Source organism: Cygnus atratus, chromosome 2 (genome assembly GCF_013377495.2).
Source record: "Cygnus atratus isolate AKBS03 ecotype Queensland, Australia chromosome 2, CAtr_DNAZoo_HiC_assembly, whole genome shotgun sequence".
In the NCBI taxonomy this organism is placed as follows: domain Eukaryota; kingdom Metazoa; phylum Chordata; class Aves; order Anseriformes; family Anatidae; genus Cygnus; species Cygnus atratus.
The window spans coordinates 96,972,465-96,978,892 of NC_066363.1; positions in this window are offsets into that span (position 1 = coordinate 96,972,465).

Here is a 6,428-nt window from a genome sequence, read left to right on the forward strand (position 1 = left end):
CTGTGGGCCAGTCTGTGAACCCCAGCCTCTAAAAATGCTCTGCTAAACCTGAAATGCTGCATTGTTCTACCCCTAGGATGGACATCAACACTCGGTAATATTCTGTGCCATCCCACAGCCTTGACAAATAGAAGGGAACTCAAATTTGCATAGCTGTGACTCTCTGGTATTTAAAATTTTCATTTATATCCTCATAATTGGCTGTTATATTTTATGCTGTCCATGTTTTAAGTCTTCATAATATCCAGCTGCATTACAAAGCAATGTGCACTCATGACCCAGATGGCATAAAGATCTCCAAAAGTTAGCACAGTCACCTGCATTTGTTTTTCAGAATATGCTGTGCAATCATAACTTGGGAAAGAGGGTTCCTCCAATCTGGCAAAAATCCAATGCTACCTACAGGCAAAACTGGTGCTTTTTCTGTCCAGAAAGGATAGAAATCACTGCTTGGACATGAAGTGTTTAAAGAATCAGTACAAAACAAGTAGGGTGACTCATCAGAGGCTAGAAAGCAATGTAAGCTGAGATACAAACAACAAAGAGGAAGTGGGGAGCAGGGCTTTTTAGCATTTTAACATGACCTGTTGAAATTTCCAGACTAAAAATTATTGCTGACCTTATCAGATGGCAATTTGGAGGAAGTATGTACACTAATAACTAAGAATGTAATCAAATCTTTGAAAATAATGGCAGTGATTAAATAAAAGCCACTGCCAGGGAGAATTGCCAACTGTAAATCATTAATATCCCCATGCCAGTTTCAGGTAGTATCAAACATACTGAAATCTGAGTGGAAATAAATGGGATTTCCCATTTGCTTGATGATATATCAGAACAACCCCAACTGTGTTCTTGTTTAATTACTGAATGATTCCTTTATACAAAGAAAATAGTATGTTGGCATTGGTATTATCCACTATTGGGCACTAGGAACTATTTTCCAGAACCAGAAATACCCAGACACAATCAGACACAGGTCCAGCATTCTGGCTCCTATAGCAACACCTCCTAGATGTTTCTGGAAAAGATGCGGAGAAAAAGCATAATGTGGATTGAGTCATTTTTAATCGTTCCCTCTTTTTGCTAAAAGGAAAAAGTGTGGGGGCACACTTCCCAGAGGTGTGCACACACATCTCGGGAACACAGCCGAGGACCCATCTCTACTGTGGAGTTCAGCCTGAGGATTTCGGGGTGCAAATGATGAGGAAACAGGCATCCAGCCTGTGCAGGTCCCCAGCTGCTTGTAGGCATGTTCAGACACAGCAAGAAAGGCCTGAGATGAACCTTTTTATCTGTTCATGCTCTGATGGGTCCGGCTGATGCAAATGCCAGTCATTGTTAATGCTGTGAATCATTAATTCAGTGCATGAATTGGTACGAGTTAGGTACAATTAGGTGTTTGCACAGATGGGGACAGACATATGATGATGTTGTCATGTGTAAGCCCTGCCAAGATGTGTGTGCCTCTCAGTCTTCTATTAACACAACACCAAGCAGTTTCTCAGCAAGTCAAGCCACGCATACAAAAAGCTTGTGAGCAGTACTAAATATAACAAATATGTTCTCCCCAGAGACTCTGAACAAGGGATCCTAAGGGCCAGCAGTATTCGTATCAATATGAAGACATCACCTGTGAATAACATCATATATGGTGACAAGAACCACAAGTGAACACTAGAATAATGCACCAGGCTACCAATGAAAATAGAAAAATGCATATTGAGGTAAAAGGAAAATGGGGCAAAAATGATGGTAGAGGATTGGAAAACATCCTTCCTGTCCCAGTTTTGCCAGACTTTACTTATGAAACCCAAACTGGTGCTGCCATTTCAACTGAACTGAACACAGTGATCCAGGCTGTGTGGCAGGTCACAAAAAATCAACTTCAGCACAGCTGGAGGCGTTATTTTTCTTGCAAGGAGAGATGTTCACCTCTGTTTTCTAGTTTGGCTACGGTTCTGAAGAGAATGGAAAGAAATGAGCAGAAAAGAGCAACAGCACAAAAGCAAAGCCATTACTCTTTTCTCAGCACTGTGCTGTTATTGGGTGGCTGCATCCATAAAACCCTCACAGAAAACTGGAGACTCACTGCAGAGTAGTCAGTCACTTTAATATCTTCCTACACATAGCAAGACAAAAGCAGTGCATGATTAATCACCAACAACAGTCTTAAGGGCTGGATTCAAAGCAAAGGTTTTGGAGACAAAATGTGGGAATACCATTGTCCATTGGGGAGTGTGGCACAGGCACTGCCTTCCTCTAGGATGTTAGCACCAGCCATGGCTGATATTCTTCAGGCTCAATCCTTGACCATCTAGATGTCTGTGAGCATGACTGCACACAAATCTCACCAGAGCCAGGCAGTGAAATGCCCACTTCAGCCCCAGAATATTACAGAATCACAGAATGGTTGAGTTACCAACTTGAGGAAAACACTCACCATTGTAGTTTTCAACTAGCTCCAGGCAGGAGGAGAAAGAGGATATAGCACAACCTCTGTAAGAAATGTCACTTCCCACCTCTGCAGATGCTTGGTGTCCTTCCCCTGCACAGTGCCACGGAGGACATGGAGGCCTGCTGCTCTGTGAGGGGAGAGCAGGGGAGAGCTCATCCTCAGGGAGCGGGATACAGAGGGGTTATGGTGCAGAGACAGAGGAGATGATGCCCTGAAAGAGCTCTGGCACCAGAACTGGTCTGGGGACATTCAGAAGGAAGAGGGTTTCTGTCAGTACTGCAAAGTGTTACCTCTCCCCTCCAAGGCTCATGTGGCCTGCACAGTGCCTGGAAGGAGCTTTATGGGCTTTCTGCTTCATCACTGTACCTCAGGGTAGGTTAAACTGAACTCGTTTTTAGGACTGCTGCTCTGTGACTGGGACAAAAGCCAAGTGTCAGCCCCGGTGAGCACAAACGCACATAGGGATCAGTCGACTAGGCTGGCTGCTGGCCTCCTGTAACAGTCCATCCGTATGTATATACACAGAGCCACAACAAACGCACAGTCAGCACTCACAGCCAGCCCACTGACTTCACAGCATCTGTGCTTTTGCCTCCTTGTCTTGGTTTTGCCACCTACTCCCTTTCATATCAGATCCACTTACACAGTAACCTTTGTTTTGGCAAAACCGTCATTCTACCAACTGGAATCACCTGCTTAACGTCCATATATTTAGCTGTTACATTAAAAGACCCTTGTATTCGAACCACTTTATGAGTCAGAAAGCCAATTTGAGCAGTTACTCATGAATGAGGTCATGCAATTATGACGGGTCCTGAAAACATCGGTTTAAATGTTCAGAAGCAGATAAGAAGGCACATCCAATACTGGGCAGAGGAAGAGGAGAAACAAACAACAGAGCAGAGAATGTTATTGTGGTACTGTTTAAACCTTTGATTTGCTTGTGCCTCGAATTACATGGACAGTGCTGGTTTACTTATCTCAAAAGGATAGAGCAGAAGTGGAAAAAAGATCAGGGACAGGCAACAAAGGGCGTGGAAGCTCCATACACAAACCCACCAAACTAGGCTTCTTCGGCTGGGGAAGGGATCATGCAAAGTTAGACATTTGTGAGATGATCAACACAGATGGGTACTAATTGTTCATTGTGTCCTCCAATACAAAGATTAGAGGATATTAAAGGAAGCATTCCAAAAATTAATATGGGATTTCCCCTATTATTATTAATTGTAATATTTAATAATGTATGTTTAATGGATAAATAATAATTTATAACTATTAGGTGTTATTAATTACATTATTAGGTGTATTATGAGTTTTTATCACTCTCAGTGAAAAAAGTGTGTTCTTATGTTCAGACACGATTTCATTTGTTTTTATTTTGTTCCCTTTGCATCTTGCCCTACCAGTGGACACTGCTGCAGTGTCTCTCTTCTTCACTCCCTCACATCTGGTATTTATATACAGTGATAAGGTCCCCCCGATCTTTCTGTTCCCCAGACTGAACAGTCCCAGCTCCCTCAGCCTCTCCTCATAAAATGCTCCAAAATCTTTCTGGTCCTGCACTGGACTCACTCCAATATATCCGCATCATTTTTGTACTGGGGAGCCCAGCAAAAACTTACCATGAGGCAAAGAAGGCACTGAGTACCTTGTCCTGTCCTGTGTCCCGTGTCACCAGGTCTCCGCTGCATTCAGCAGTAGACCCACGCTCTCCCCGGTCTTCCTTGTGCTGTTGATGCACCCGTAGAGTCCCTTCTTGTTACCCTTCACATCCCTTGCAGATTCACGTTCAGGCCAGTGCTGGCAGTGACGGTTCCATGGTACCAGTGCCAGAGCGGTACGGAGCCAGGCCCTGACTGGATCACCATTTAGCCCTGCTTTCCCTCACCTCCATCTGTTGCTGACACTCCTTCCTTCTCATAATTTCGTCCAACTCACCGAGCAGGGCGCTCACCATCACCTCACTGCTTCGTGCAAAGAGCTTGCAGTTGCACTGCGCACCCACTGCGCGCTAACCACATCCCAGATGATTTTCCTGTGGCAACGCTTCCCTGGCATGCCTGCCTTGTGCTCCCCGTCCCTTGGCTGCAGAAACACAGCTAAATACAGGAAAAGTCAGGCTAATAAATCCCGGAGGAAAACACGACATGAGATAGTTGTTTCATGACACAATTTAGACCATTTTTTAATCGTTTTTCCTGCTGCTACCTCCCCTCCTCCCCTCCCCAAAGAGCTCATGCTGCTGTGGGACTGGCAGCTGCAGGCCCTGAGGAAAAAAAAAAAAGAAAAAAAAAAGGTAATAAAGCTCCTAAACTGCAAACAAGTAGCAAAACCACGTGTGTATTTCAGGTCTGCTCTGGATTTTCATTTGCACTGCCCCAGCTCAGGGACCTTGCCCTCGGCTGTTTATGCTTTCGGACGCTCTGGCCCACAGCTTTACCTCTTGGCATTTGCCTGGGCTGCTCTACTCAGTACGCTGTTTTCCGCTTTGTCCACTTCTACAGAATGGTCTTACCATTCTATTTTTTTTTCTTGTTTTCATGTGAATCAGGCTGAACTAGCTTTTCTGCCAGTTTGCAGCTCTCTGCAAACCTTTCACGTGGACTCATGTTCAGAGAAACATTTCAGGTGCACATCGGTTGTTGTGCGCTCTGATTTACAGTCACAGTATTGTGGGGATTTTGGCTACTACATTTTTTCTTCTTTTTCTTATACTTTTCTTATCCCTTCCTTTCCCCTTCCTTCCCCTTTTCTTTTTTCTTCATTTATATATCCTATTTTCCATATATCCTTTTCATATAGTATTCAAGCTCCTGTATAGATAACGTTTCACTGAAGACACGATTATTTGTCATTTTAATGTCTTTTTATTCTATTAAATAATCCATTAAATAATGTACAGCCAGTATTAAAAGTTGACCAAAATTAAAAGATGTTTTTAGTCTTTAATGTGAATTTTAGACAGGATACTATGGTTTTCCTATGTATCCATTCATCTTCTATAAAGACATTATTTCAGTTTTTCAAACTGTAGCACTGCGTTTTTTTGTTATGTTTTTTCCATTTCTTCTTCTGTGCTTGTCAGTTGGCAATTTTAATGCATTGATCATAATGCATAATTTGAATACTACTTATACTCTTTGTATTGCAAAACCATAAAAATGACTAACATTAAAAGTTTGTGAGGAGATACCCTCAAGCAAGAAGGTAAAGAAAACGCCGTACCTCGCCGAGATGGGCTGGAGGCTGCAGCACCGCCTGGAGGCCGGACTAACACCCATCAGCTCAGAGCCGAACCAGCAGCAGCACGGCACCGCGCACTCAGATGTCACAGCAGAGCCTGCCACATTCAATGAACTCCTCGATCCCCTCTGCGCTTCTACAAGCCTGTGGGTCCCTGCAGCCGAAGACTTCTCATTCCTGATGACTTAGCTGCAGTGGCTAGAGAGATTACCGACCACCAGCCTCTTTGACCACAGCCAAACCCAACAGGGATCTTGGTTTTTCAAGGCAAGGCACATGGGAAATTCTTGGTAGCAGTTCCAAGACTAGATTTTTTTTTTCTTCCACAAAAAATGAGAAAGTATAAAAGTGTCATAATTTATTTATTTTTCTTGTAAGGTAACCTGGAGACATTTACAAATTTCAGACGCAAAGTTCTCTTCATAGACGTAGTTGCAAGGTTTCTTCTTTCTAATTCTGGAAGGTGTTTTCACACAGGATCACTTTCTGCATCTCAGGATCTGAGCATTTGGATACAGTTCCTGTGCATGACAGAATCCAAATTAAACTTCCTACTAATTTCTTACCATTGTAGGTAAAACTACTTAAGCTTGAAGGTTATTGTCAGCAGAAGCCATGAACTGCTATCACTTTTGATAACATCGGTGTAATCCAATGTATCTTTAAATTCAATTTATTAATTGTTCAGATAAATCATCAAATCTGTTTCTTTTCATGGCAGTAA